A 14,704-nucleotide genomic window follows, 5' to 3' on the forward strand; every position below is an offset into this window, starting at 1 on the left:
GATAAATTCATCTGAGCACGGTTTTCATGAAAGCTGCTCATGGAGTTATCTCGGAGTTATTTTTGATTGCTTCATGTTAAAGGCAGCAGGGGATATCTGTAGTTGGTGAGGTTTCATTTCAGGTGGGCAATCTGACTGTATGGCCATGGAACCATTTGGCTTAAGAGGAGACTTAAATGACCAATGGGACGAGGTTTTTGGCTAGTGAGGAAGGTTTCAAGGGATCATTTTGAAGAGGAGTATTATGTATGAAAGGTGCTGAAAGGCTGTTGGCCTCATGAAGATGATATTTAAGGAGAGGGTGGTGCTAATAATTTCTGGCATTACACTGCCTCATAACTTAGTTTTTCAAGGAGACTGGCCTGGACTAGAGCTCCAAGTTGCAAAATGAGCTAAAAAATTGCAGTAATTCACTTTAAACACTACTTGGTTGTTGGTGGTTGATTGGTAAATTTTGTCCAAGTGTGCTTGTTCTACTTCATGATCATCAGAAGGACAATCAGAAGGACAATTTGGAGCTAATGGGTGATCATTTTTTTTTCTTATTAAAAGAAAATATGAGCATTTAGGCAAAAGCACGTTGTGGGAGAAGGAATGAGATGACCCGCTATTTGTGGCAGAAAATGTACGCAACGAAGAGTCTTTATTTCAGGTTTGTCACACAAAGATCTATTGGGGTATGATTTACTCAGCAAAGATAGGCTGGAGGTAATTCGTAGGTTTCTTGTTAAGTGACAGCATGCCATTAAAATGGTTATTTTCTTCTGAGGGCCTCTATGGCTCATGTAGGACCTGAATAAATATGGCTGTATCACAACACCCTTTTGAAACGGACATGGCTTCCCTTCCTGGTTCACACAACCAGCTTCATTATCTGCAAAGCAGATCCTGCCCCCAGCTGTGCCTACCTGGGATCAGGAACCACATCTGTGTCGCCATCATAACTATCTCAAACCTGCTCAAGTTTAGAGAAGAGCAGAAGACCTTGGTCTTTAAAAGCAGTGCATCGTGACAAAGGAACAGTCCAGTACTGCTCTCAGAATCCTGCTAGCCCACTTGTCGCTTATTGACTGAATCATTACCTTAAGACCTGTACAGAACTTTGCTGTGTTTTTGCTGTGCAATAATAACATATATTTTGATGTACCAAGGGTCCTAAAGTCTGAGTAAACTATCGTTAACAAAGCCTGTTTGTGTAGCAAATTGTTATTGTCAGGTTTTCTTAGTACATCCAAAATAGGGACCTTTAGTGGCAACAGTTCAACCTTGCATCAGGCTAAAAACTGGTCCTCGTTGGATAGCAGCCATTTTTCTCTTGTATGCCCTTGTGCTCGCATGCAGCCGTTTTATCTTGCTATTATGTTCGTGGGTAGCTCTTTTCTCTTGTATGATCTCATGCACACGAGCAGCTAGCGAACAACATTTTCCCTTGTGTGCTTTTTTGCTGTCATGCTCAGCCTCCCACAGCATTGCAGCCTTACTTTACATATAGGGTGGGCATCAACTATTTCTTTAAGGGGGTGCGCAATCTGGAGCCCAGTATACATTTTGATGATGGATGGTACCTTAATACAGAAACAGGAGATTATGATCCGGTATTCTCCCCTTTGTTAGTGTTGGCGGTATGAGCCTCGATCATTTGCCTCTTAAGAGCAGCTTCATCCCTTATTGAAATCTGTGTTTTGGAGAGAGAGAGGTTATAGACCAAGCTGCTATCAGAAATGTAAAATATGAACATACAGTAAAAAATGGAAACATAGTGCAACAACAAACCCTAGCAGAAAGCGCACCGCTGTATGTAGTGAAAGACCAATGTAGGTCCAAATTTTGTGCTGGCGAGGGGAAGGTTAGGAGTTCATTTGATGGAACAATGGAATAGGTAACTCAAAAGGATTGAAGTTAAAGGCCAGCTCGTGTTTAACATGTTCGAAAACATTTATGGTTTTAGCACACAGGTTTATTGGCTCTCACTTTGTGTTTCCAAATAGATTTCATCCTGATTAGACAATGGGTGCAGGGAATTCAATTAGCTTAGAGCACCTGGAGGACTTAGGTGCATAATGGTAAAAGCACATACTCCACTAAAATTGTATTTACTGTGCATACACACATACACTTGGGTACATTTGTTAAGCATTGTTAGGCACTGCAATAAATGATATGTATTTAATTGGGCTAAAGTCAAGGGTCACAGGCAATTTCATGTTTCTTACAATCGGCATGCATTAATTTGTAATTGTAATAATCCGCTGCTGAATTCTTGTTACTCGCATTTTCCAGTTTTGTATAAAAGAACCTGTTTGTGATGTATCAAATGGAGAGTGTCTGCCTGCGGGTCTGTTTTGCTGTCACAATAATAAAGAGCTGCCTTTGTATTGCCAAGAGGCGTTTGTCTTTTTCATTTCTTAAAGGTTTTATTCACCCTGCATCCTTTTTCCACTTGTTACGCAATGAGTAAAAGAATGAAGCAGTTAATTGCCTTCCATTGGTAGTAATTTTGTAAATTGTGGGGCAATTCATTTGCCACCATAACGGTTTAGTGCAAAAAGAACAGATGGACAGGATGCTGAAGAAATCCAACATTTGCCTGCAGTCACACAGATCTGGGTTACAACATTGTGTTTTTTGTATGCTACGCCATTCCAGTTTAAACCAGTTATATGTAAATCGGTCTTGACCCTGTTCCCCATGGGAGCAGTCCAGCCCGAACTGCCAGGCCAGGTCCTCCTGGACCAGGAACCATCATCCATGGACTGGTTTTGGGGTATCCCCCCCCCCCAATCAACCAGGCTAGCTTGAATCTGGTGGCATAGCGAGCATGGGACCCACGTCTGTGTGTCTTTTGCTTTCTCGCCCTAAGTGTGCGGAGTATGCTCAGATGTGGGTCCTGGACTCACTATGCCACTGGATTCAAGTTAGCCTGGTAATGTGGGGTGAAACCCTTTACCGGTCCCAGGATGCTTGTTTCTGATCCAGTGATTACCTTGCTTGGCAGTTTGGGCTGGATTGTTTCCATGAGGAGTAGGGTAAAGACTGATTTACAAATAGCGAAGTCAAAACTGGGGTGGCATGGTGAGCAAAAGAACAATGGATTTAACCCAGATCCCTTGATTGTCGCTGAGTGTTTGGATTTTTTCCTCATTCTGTCCATCATTTGTGTCTTTTACCATAAGAGTTTAGTGCATTGGTTTCATGGCTCAATTTTTGTCTTGGTGTGTACGTCGTTCTCTGTGGACGAGGATTCCTTCCTGGCAGACACCACCGACCTGTAGTGGTCTGGCCATTGCTTTTTGATTGGTAATAGGCAGTTCTTGAACTTGTCAGACAGCCTTCATCTGGTTCTTGCTCTGTGGATACTTTTCTGGTGAGTGTCATTGCATGCTGAGACTGCCTCTGCCACTCTTTATTAAGAGAAACTTCAGACCGTCATCTGGGTTACCTTCCTCCTCTAGAATCATTAGTCCTTCGGTAACCTAGTGGAATAACCAGAGCTGAGCTTGTTGTTTCACAACCACCTGCTCTACTACACTAAAGTCCATTTGACCGCCCTTTCCTGCTCACCCTGAGGCATCTGTTTTGTATCTGTGCTGTGTAGCCACTCTCTATCTCTGGCTTACCCTGCTTGACCCGTTGATGGTTTCTGAATGTAACTGTTTTGGATGTTAGCATTGATGGCTGTGGTATTGGTGCTCTTGTGGTGTGGTACTCTTGATGGTGTGATTGTTGTGCTGTGGTGGTGGTAGTAGTAGTAGTAGCAGCAGTAGCGATGGTGGTGGTGGTGATGGCGATGGCAGTGCGATATTTGTAGTATGGTAAAAGTATTGGGGGCTTTAGTGATTGTGGTGGGATTGGTGGTAACATACAGTGCATGTATTGCAATGCAAGCACTCAATTGTATGCGAATGATGCACCAAACGGACACTAGCATAAGGTGAAAGATGAATGCTGTTCTGGGTGGCGCTAAACCCCACTCTAGGTATACTTTTGATAATTGGTGGCAAGGTCAGGAGAGCACTAAAGTTTTCTGTGATCAGACTCCAAATAGGGTGAGGTTTCTCCCTCGTGTAGTTCTGGTTATAGTGTTCCCCCTTACCCTTGAGTAAAGGCGTGTAAGTGAAGCCCTGTTTGATTATCTTTCCAGTATACTCGTTGTAAACCTGCAGTAGACTGTCCCCGTGTGCACGCACTGGTAATGTCTCCGCTTCCATCGGATAAGTGCAAATCATAGTGAAGCATATTAGTTAGAAACGTGTTCTATAGTACAAAATACTGCACCACTTCTTTTCCTAATTTCCTTTGTATTCCACCTTACAAATGCCATGTATACGTATTAATGATTGTCAATAGCAGCAGTCTCTTACCTTAGTGTCATTGCCTCGTTATGCTCTATAATTACGGTGTAATGTGCTGATTAATTACTCTTTGATTCTATTTGCATTCGTTGCCAGTGCAGATTAATTGTTCAGAGGGCTGTTTAAATTGCTCCCCCAGCGCCTGTATTAAAGTGCCTGTAAATTAAACTCCAAATATCTCATAATAGCACTCATTTTGTCAGTTCTGTAAACGCCATGATATAGAAAATATTTTTCATTTTGTGCCCATGTGACATGCTATCAAAATACACATTTTCTGCAGCATGTTAACTTACAAAAGCTGTGCCGTAAAGTTAAACTGCATGGAACAGAGTTAACTTCACATTTGTGTATGTTCCCTTGAAAACAGTTAAGATTGTAACTCTGAACTTCTTGTAATGGTCTCCCCTCGGTTTCATGGTACAGAATTTGTTCTCGCTAATCCTTTTCTCTATTCCCCTCCCCATTTCATCCGCTTCCCTCATCGCGCTTCTTTTCCCTGCCTTCCTTAGTCTACCTTTCAACACACATTTTAATTGCTTTCCCTTTAGCGTTGAAGATGTTTATCTGAAAGAAACCGGTTATTATTCGATTCCTTACCTTAGAATATCCCCAGGCGTCAGACTGGATCCGGAAATTTTTGCGTAGCAGTACCGTTGTGCGTAGTCTGCGGCTCCGCGTTCGGCGTCGTGGGCGCCGGGATGACGTCGCCGGAGTACTTAGACGCCGCCCTCGCGCGCTGACGTCAGTTCTTCTTTTTTCCGCGCCAGCAAGCGCCGATCCGGAAAAAGTGGTACCCTTAGTCAATTTTTGACTAAACTTTTTAGATCATTTTTGATCTGTTTCAAAGTCTTACGACTCCGACGGTGCTGCTAGGGATGCCCGGGTTCAAACCCTGCGCCGACTGCGACCGATCCCCATCGCTGGTGCCTTCATTGCGTAGGCCTCGACCACGACGACAAGCCCTGTTCCGACTGTCGAGCCCTGACGTCTAAGGCTAGGCGGGAGCGGTCCCGCAAGCGGCTCGAGCTCCGGCAGTCGGCCCCGCGCCGCTCCAGGTCCCGGTCCGCGAGGAGGTCGAAGGACTGGTCGCGGGGTCGGAGCCACCATGGCTCCGGGAGTCGTCAACGGTCTTCAGGCTCCTCAGGTAAGCACAAGAAGTCGAAGAGACTTCATCGCTCTTACGACTCCCCCCGGCGCACGTGCGACGCGGCCGAGGGTTCGGGCGACACCGCCCACGCGGCTCCGCCCGGGCCGTGGGCGTCGCGGCCTGCTCCATACTCAACGGTCCCTGGGCAGCACGCGACGCCAGAGGAGATCGAGGCCTTCCTCTCGGCCATGAGGTCGCTCACTCCTCGGTCGGGCTCTGCGGCCCCGACTCGGAGTCCCAGCGGGTCAGGTGCTTCGGCCCCAACGCCGTTGGGTGCTTCGGCCCCGCCGCCGCCGGTGACTTCGGTCCCGGTGCCGCAGGATCCGGTTCCAGATCAGGGTCGCCGCGGTCTACCTCACGACCTCGCCGGCGCTGGCCCCTAGGGTGTCGCCCCCAGCGCCGCCTTCGGGCGGCACCGTTCCCGATCTCTCCCTCTATTCGGGACCGGCGCCGCTTGGCGCCTTATCCGACGCCGATGGGAGATTTCTACTTCTATGACCCGGCCCCATCCTTTGGTCCTGAGTATCAGGAGATGGGTGGTGAGGGGGATTGGGAGGGGTCTGAAGACCCTCTGGCACGGGAGTGTCAGTCTTACCAGGACTGGTCAGGAGAGCTAGGGGACGCCAGTGGTCTGGATACCTCGCCAGACACTGGTTTTGTCTCCCCTGCTGCTTATAGTGTGGTGTTGACGCGGGCAGCCAAAACCTTACATCTTGAGCTCCCCGTCGCGGCCGTGAGGACTAACCACCTCACTGAGGTCCTTAAACCGCAGGCAAGCTCGGCCGAGCCTCTACTGCCGTTTAATGAGGCCTTGTCTGACGTTTTTTTGGGCATCTGGTCCAGGCCCGCTACAGGTAATCCTGTAGATAGGAACGTGGCCAGACGCCACCGCCCGGCTCCGGGAGACCCTGCTTTCCTGTCCACCCACCCCACCCCCGAGAGCCTGGTCATCCAGGCCTCTAACTCCCAGACCGCATTCCCAAAAGCTACCCCGATCGGGAATCCAAGAGGTATGAGCTGTACGGAAAGAAGGTATTCTCATCCTTAGGTTTGGGATTGCAGTCAGTCAACACCGCATGCCTCTTGGGCCGCTACACCCACTCTCTGTGGGGCACGGTTGCGGATGTGCTGCCACAATGTCCGGAGGAGGTCCAGACTAAACTCACCCAAGCCCTTGCGGAGGGTCGAAATGCACGGTACTCCATCCGGTGTGGGCTGGATACCACGGACTCACTGGGCAGAGCGATGGCAACGACGGTGGCGATTCGTCGCCACGCCTGGTTGAGGTCCGCCAACTTCTCGGCTGATGTCCAGAACACTCTTATGGACATTCCGTTTGATGGCCATCGCCTCTTTGACGACAAGGCAGACCATGCGATTGAGCGCTTTAAGGACTCCAGGGCTACGGCCAGGTCCTTGGGCCTCTCTGCCCCGTGCCAGCAAACGGGTGCCTTTTATTACGTGGCCAAGGAAGGGGCGCCCCACACCTGCTGCCAGCCACGCGCCGCAGTCTAACATCCAGCGCGGTCGTGGCCGTGGAAACCGTCGTGGCGGCGGACGGGGACAACGGCGTGGCCAGTCCACACCTGCCCCTGCAGCATCCGCCTCAAAACCTTCTTAGTCCGAGCTTTCAGGCCCATGTGACGCCAGTGGGAGGCAGGGTTCGCCATCACCACCTCCACTGGCGCATCGGACAGGTGGGTGCTGCAAATTGTCCGAAGGGGCTACTCCCTCCCCTTCGAGGCGACCCCTCCAGCCATGCCACCGCAATACCACCGCGTGTCGGGGGATCACTTGACACTTCTCAGAGAGGAAGTTCGGGCCCTTTTGGCCAAGGGGGCCATCGAGCGCGTTCCTGGGCCAGAAGTAGGGTGTGGTTGTTACTCCCACTACTTTCTGGTACCCAAGAAGGGCAAAGGAGGCCTACGCCCTATCTTGGACCTGCGGAACGTCAACGGCTTCCTCCGGGAGGAGAAGTTCAAGATGCTGACACTAGCTCAGGTCCTAGCTGCCCTGGACCTGGGAAACTGGATGGTAGCGTTGGACTTGCAGGACGCTTATTTTCATATCCCCGTCCTGCCGGCCCACCGGCGTTACCTGCGGTTCACGGTAGGCCATGAGCACTTTCAGTTTACCGTGCTCCCCTTCGGCCTTACCAGCGCCCCACGGGTGTTCACGAAAGTGATGGCGGTGGTCGCAGCTCATTTGCGCAGGTTAGGGGTTTTAGTCTTCCCCTACCTAGACGACTGGTTGTTAAAGGCAGGCTCGCCCCAGACAGTCGTCAGCCACCTCCAGACTACGGCCGACCACCTGCACCTGCTGGGGTTCTTCATCAATGTGCCGAAGTCACACCTGTGTCCCTCTCAGAAGCTCCTCTTCATCGGAGCGGTTCTAGACTCTGTTTAGGGTTTATCCTCCCGAACAGCGGGTTCGGGATATTCAGGCTATGATTCCGATCTTTCAGCAGTTATCCCGAGTCTCGGTCAGGTTGACGCTGCGGCTTCTGGGGCTGATGGCCTCCTGCATCCTTCTGGTGCATCACGTCAGGTGGCGGATGCGGGCTCTGCAGTGGGACCTGAAGTTTCAGTGGGCCAAGCATCAGGGCAACTTGTCCGACCATGTCTTGATCTCGGAGGGCACTGCAAGACAGTTGCAGTGGTGGCTCACAGACCGCGATTGGGTCAGCGGTAGATCTCTCTCCCTACCCCAGCCGGAGCACGTAGTTGTGACTGACGCATCCCTCCAGGGCTGGGGGGGGGGGGCACATTGGACAGGCGGAGATCAGAGGCCTCTGGTCTCCGGCGGAGTCCCAGCTCCACATCAACCTTCTGGAGCTGCGGGCGATCCGGCTTGCACTGAAGGCATTCCTCCCCTCTGTCTGGGGGAGTGTAGTGCAGGTGTTCACGGACAACATCACCGCCATGTGGTACTGCAACAAACAGGGCGGGGTGGGGGCGTGGACCCTATGCCAGGAGGCTCTGCGCCTCAGGCAGTAGCTGGAACATCCGGGCGTGACCCTGGTGGTTCAACACCTGGCAGGTTCTCTGAACGCCAAGGCGGACGAACTCAGCCGTCGGTGGATGATGGATCACAAATGGCGTCTGAACTTAGACGTGTCGCAAGGCCTCTTTCAGCAGTGGGGAGAGCCTTGGTTAGATCTATTCGCCACCGAAGAGAACGCGCAATGTCATCAGTTCTGCGCGTTGGAATTTCCAAGGCGGCACTCGCTCGGCGACGCTTTTCGTCGCGAGTGGAGCTGCGGTCTGTTGTACGCCTTTCCGCCTATACCACTTCTGCCCAGAGTGCTGAAGATCAGGCGCAACCGTGCCCAAGTTATCCTTTTGGCTCCGGACTGGGCACGAAGATACTGGTATCCCAAGCTACTCAGTAGGTCTGTCGATCCCCCTATTCGGTTGCCTCTTCAGGAGGACCTTCTGTCGCAGCAGCAGGGGACGGTCCTCCACCTGAACCTGTCCAGTCTCCACCTCCATGCTTGGAGATTGAGCGGCGACAGTTGAGGCCATTTGACTTGATTCCTGAAGTTTGCACTGTGATTCTGGCAGCCAGGCGTCCCTCCACAAAGTCGGTATACGCCTGCAGGTGGAACAAATTTGTGGCATGGTGCACAGCAAAGGCTGTGGATCCTCTCTCTGCACCCCTTTCTGAGGTTCTCCTCTTACTTCTTTCTCTTGCCCAGCAGGGCTCTGCTCTGGGCACTATCAAGGGCTCAAATACCACTATAAAAGGGGGTCAAAGGGGAATATTTACCGACCTAGTATCCCATACCCCTAATTGACATCACAAACTACAAAAGGGGATACTGGGTCATGAGTGTGTGTAGGCACAAAAACTAAGGTGAAAGAGACCACATACTACACATGCTGAGTCATATCTGGCTGAGAAATATCCATCCGACCACCCTTATTGGCGGAGGATCGTCATATGGGAGTTGGTACATGATCCTAGTACCACCCAAACGATCGAACGACTTTACAGATCCAGACCCGCACCGTCGTTCGATGGTTTGGGCGGTACTAGGATCATGTACCAACTCCCATATGACGATACTCCGCCAATAAGGGTGGTCGGATGGGTATTTCTCAGCCAGATATGACTCAGCATGTATAGTATGTGGTCTCTGCATGTATAGTATGTGGTCTCTTTCACCTTAGTTTTTGCACTATCAAGGGCTACCTTTCTGCCCTTTCAGCCTTTTTAAGGCTACCTGATCAGCCATCTTTGTTCAAGTCCCCAATTGTAAATAGGTTCTTGAAGAGCATCACACACATGTTCCCTCCTGTTCCATTAGTGATGCCTCAGTGGGACTTGAACCTTGTACTTACTTATTTGATGTGCGCTGCCTTTGAGCCACTTCATAACTGTCCTCTCCGCCTTCTTACTCTGAAGACTGCTTTCCTGGTTGCCATCACCTCTGCCAGGAGGGTGAGTGTGCTCCAGGCTCTTTCTTCTAAACCTCCTTTCCTTTCTGTCCATCCGGACAAAGTTGTGTTGCGGACTAGACCCTTTTTCCTGCCCAAGGTAGTCACAGCCTTCCACATCGGGCAGTCCATCACCTTGCCCACCTTCTTTCTGCCTCCACATCCCTCGAAAGAGGAAGAGAGGCTCCACTGTCTGGACCCAAAACGTGCGCTCTCCTATCTGGATCGCACTCGCCAGTTCCGGGTGGATGACCAACTCTTTGTTGGTTACGTGGGCGCTAAGAAAGGTCGGGCGGTGCACAAGCAGACCATCTCTCGGTGGGTCGTCTTGTGCATCAAGGTATGCTACTCCTTGGCTAAGAAGGAGCCTCCTGTTGGGCTGAGGGCCCATTCCACTGGGGCAACGGCGGCTACTACTGCCTTGGGTCTGGGAGTCCCCTTGCAGGACATATGTCAGACAGCTACATGGGCCTCGCTGCACACGTTTGCAAGACACTACTGCCTGGACAGCCAAGTCCGGAGGGATGGCTTCTTTGGCAGTTCCGTCCTCCAGGACTTTCTGGTGTGATTATTGGTTCGCCGACTCACCACCGGGGTTGGCATTGCTGGGGTATCTATTCTAAGGTAAGGAATCTAATACTAACCTGTTTCTTTCAGATGCACAAGTTACTTACCTTCGGTAATGATATATCTGTAAGAAACAGTAGTTGGTATTAGATTCCTTACCGACCCATCCGCCCCGCGAACCGATATCTAGGGTTAGGGTCATCCCCTTTCAGGGCCCTAGTTCCATGGCACCAGTGTTGATTTTTATCATGGCTCTGCGTTTCTGGCGCAGAAAAGCTGTGTATAAGAACTGACAGCGCGCGAGGGCGCCGTCTAAGTACTCCGGCGCCGTCTAAGTACTCCGGCGCCGTCTAAGTACTCCGGCGCCGTGAAGGGTTCATAGGTCGCACACTACTCCACCAATCCAGCGGGTATACCCCAAGAGCATCACGGTAAATGCAGTTTTCTAAAAGCGGGTGCGCTTTTCAAAAGTTCCGAAGTGTAATGCAAGGTTGCAGGCCAACTCTGGACACCGGTGTTTCAGGATTATTGTCCATCAGCAGAGTGTAGGTAGATTTTTAGGGGTTGGCTGTGCAGGCTGCCAAAGTGTTATCAGGTCTGGTACCTCTCCGGGCACGCAGGTGCGTAACCTGAGCTCGTCAACTCCGGCGACGTGATCCCGGCGCCGACGACGGACGCGGAGCCGCAGACGCCGCCTAACGATGCGCAAGGATACTGCTACGCAAAAATTTCCGAATCCAGTCTGACGCTTGGGGATATTCTAAGGTAAGGAATCTAATACTAACTGTTTCTTACAGATATATTGTTACCGAAGGTAAGTAACTTGTGCGGTAATGTCAGTGTGGGCTCACATGTTGGGCCTGTCACGGCTTGCTTGCAGTAGATGGGAAAGTGGTCCGCCCTGTTCTAGTTCTTCAACTTATGGACACGCTCACTTTTCTACCACTCTGAGGCATTGTTTTAGAATAGGCTAGGTATGCTCACACAGATTACTACTTACGTGGTTCTAGGGAAGTGATTTGTATGCAAATGTGAAATTATGGTTTAAAGAAACCTGACTTCATTTTTTGTTTCTTTTTTAAAGGGATGTGCGGCTGTCTTTAAACCTGGAACTCTACTCCGCAAAAGCTGGGGTAAGTCTTGGCATCAACATTCTTCTTTAATCTAGTACGGAGTCATTCTCTCCTTTGGTAAGATTAAATCATAATGCTGTGCTATATTTTTTTAAATGTCATTTTTATTTAGCTTTTTACCTCCGTCGGCCTTCATACAATGACCCACAGATCCACTAGTTTCTTAAACTTAAACAATACATGGCATTAACTGCGTGCTGCACTGGCAAGTGCTATTGGGTAACTTTACGCAGGTTGAGGAGAAAAAAAATAGGGGAAAACTCCAGTTCTCATACTTAATCACAAACCAATATAGCCTCTATCATATCAGCACCACTAGTGGAGTGAATGCAGGCACTTGCCAAGGTGAAGGCTATCAACCCTGTAGGTAAAGTCCAAGCAGTTCCCAGATATCTGTGCGGCGGGATGGCTGCAGGGGTGTGCGACTATCTATATTGTAAGGGGTGAATCATATGGTCAAGCCCTACAGCCAGTGAGCGAATCTAGGAAAGTGATGTGGGTGGGAGGTGAGAATTCCTCATCCAATCGATAGTCATTTTGCATTTCCCCTACAATTGGGGATATGTTTGCCTAGCAGGGCAATCACTGTTGAGTGTTAGCTCAAAAAGTATCATCTTGTTAATTTATTTGTTAGGTTTATGCCATTATGCTTGAGTTGGGGCATCCCCACGCCATGTGCAAAAAGTCTATGGCCAGGTTCTGCACCTCCAACAGCTAGACTCTCTATTCACTTTGGTGAATAATACACCCTATGGATGAACTTAAGATGGAGGAAGCTTACTCTGCCATGTGGTGAAACTTTCTTGATCTGCTCAAAGCTGAAAGTCAAGTCTGGGATGACCTCTCCTAACTCGGTGTTCTAGCCCTATTTGGACTTCGAGTTCATAGATAAGGTCGTGGTAATGGAGCCTGTTGTGATAAATGTGCGGGTTCCAGGATTTGGACTTTCGGAGAAGTGGAGAGGTTCAGCCAGCAGGGATGGGTGGCCTGCTTTGAGGAACTACGGAGCCCGTTATACAATGGTACATGCATAATACTAGGCTGATCAGGCTACAGGCACCCCCCCAAATTAGAAGAAACTGGAGTTCACAAACAATAGTAAGGAGAGCCCTGGTCTGTAGTTGTTGAATAGTCCCTGGTTCGGAGGTCCATGCTAATTCTGGGTTGTTTGTTAGTGAAATGTGTGGAGATACGGTGTCATTCTGAAAGCTATTTTCACCAATTGTTTGTAGATGGACCCTAATGCAAAGAAGGAAAATGGGACCCTGATAAATGTTTTGGTGAAAAAATACTGCAATAATCGGTGTTCAGTGAGCCCTTCGGGCTTCTGGGCTCTAATGCTACTGCACCTGTCTCACCATTGATAATACACTCCTGTATCAATGCTATGTTAAAAAGCTAATTGGAATGAAGACAGAACTTGGGCTATCCACAGAGTTGGTTGAGGCGTCAAGTGGGAGATGATTTTAGGAGAAGAATTTAGGAAAGCATGTAAAAATGTATGTGCGGCGAAGAATTGTCGACATCATGACCTTTACATTTGCGATGTCTGTACACACCGTCTATGTAAATGAATCTAAACATACACCGTAGACTGCTGTGGCCAAAAAGGAAGAACAAAGAGGACAGTACACTTGTAAGTTCAGTCTCTGGAGTTAGTTCTCACTGCTCACTCACCTAGTACCCAGCTGCAGAGTACCACTGCAAGAATTTTTGCAAAGCAATCCAGATTCACAGCAGGGAAGAGCACCCTCTTTTGCTTGGTTGACAAAAAATGTCAATCCAATCTCCGTATTCTTTCTTTCTTTTTATTTAGCACTGTAGCAAACCGTGGGCTGCTGCGTCACGCCCACGTTTGTTTGGCAGCCATCATAGCTATTCTCTGAGGCTGAGGCACTGTCAGGTGCGCAGTCACTCTCCTTCTACTATTTCCCGGTCTTAGCCTGCTCTCTTGACAGTGGGGGTAGGAGCTTTATCAAGTTTTAACTGTTTGTTATAGTACGCAGCAAGCAACCATATCGCTTTATAGGGAAAAAATGATTGCAGTAGAAGGATCTTACCGCTGATCTGACCAGGCTGGAGGAGTCCTGATTTGGTTGCAGGACTGGCTCCGATTTGGTTGCCAAACTAATAAGAGCTATGAAAAATACAGAGACAGTGAAATTACAAATATAGAGGGAAAAAAACATGATATCGTAAATCTGCGCAGCATATCTATGTATTACAGGGACCTCGCAAATGTAAAGAAAGGGGACAGTGGGGAGAAAATGCCAATGAGTGGCAGGACATTCAGGGAAAATACAAGGAAAGTACATTATCCCAGGAAATTATAAAAATACATAGTAGAAAGGCATGCTATTCACACGTGGTTGAGGATGAAAAATTGTCTGCGCGGTTGCCATATATCCTTTGGTCGTGACGTGAGGGGTTGGAGAACGGCATACACTCCACTCGTAAAGTGACAAAGTTAATTCGCGTATCCATTCCACCTCAGTAGGGCATGAAACAGCGCACCAATGGAAAGCAACTTGCCTCTTGGCCAACAACCATGCGACAGCAGTAAAACAGCAAACATTTGTTAATGGGCTTAACGTACCCCCATAAGGCCAATAATGGGGTTGAACGGGATAATGTGTAAAAAACTGTCTCCGAGGCTTGAAATATAGGACCGCAGTTCCAAGCCAAGTGGGCACAATCCGCAAGTAAAGGGTAGTGATGTGATCTGATTGTGTTAAGTTTAGTCAGAAACCTTGGAAGCGGCATAGGCCCAATGCCGGTATTTAAATTGCAATAATTTATAGCAATGATTATTGGAGATCAACAAAGTTTGTTCACAAAAGTAGTACAACGTCTTGTCGGGTCGAGGAAACCCCAAATCTCTCCCCCATGCAGCCCTCGCTCTCTCCTCCAAAGGGCTTCAGCCGCATAGAAGCGTGATATAGGCGGTACACTAGATAGGCATTATAAGGGTAATAAGGGGCCTGCGATAATCGTAGTGAGGGGGGGCGGAGGGGGGGGGGGGGGAGTCACTAGACTCCTACGGGTAAGACAGAAGGGTACTAC

At 49.2% G+C, this 14,704-nt stretch overlaps 1 protein-coding gene across 5 annotated transcripts in view; it reads left to right on the plus strand.

Moving 5' to 3' along the window:
• Positions 1–14,704, plus strand: part of SEMA4D (semaphorin 4D) — a 923,316-nt gene that overhangs the window by 178,551 nt on the left and 730,061 nt on the right. For all 5 annotated transcript variants that reach the window (XM_078675633.1, XM_078675632.1, XM_078675637.1 and 2 more), the window contains exon 2: positions 11,593–11,641. The gene's annotated coding sequence lies outside the window, so the exon portion shown is untranslated. The remainder of the gene's footprint in view (positions 1–11,592; positions 11,642–14,704) is intronic.

Source organism: Lissotriton helveticus, chromosome 2_1 (genome assembly GCF_964261635.1).
Source record: "Lissotriton helveticus chromosome 2_1, aLisHel1.1, whole genome shotgun sequence".
NCBI classification, from domain to species: Eukaryota; Metazoa; Chordata; class Amphibia; order Caudata; family Salamandridae; genus Lissotriton; species Lissotriton helveticus.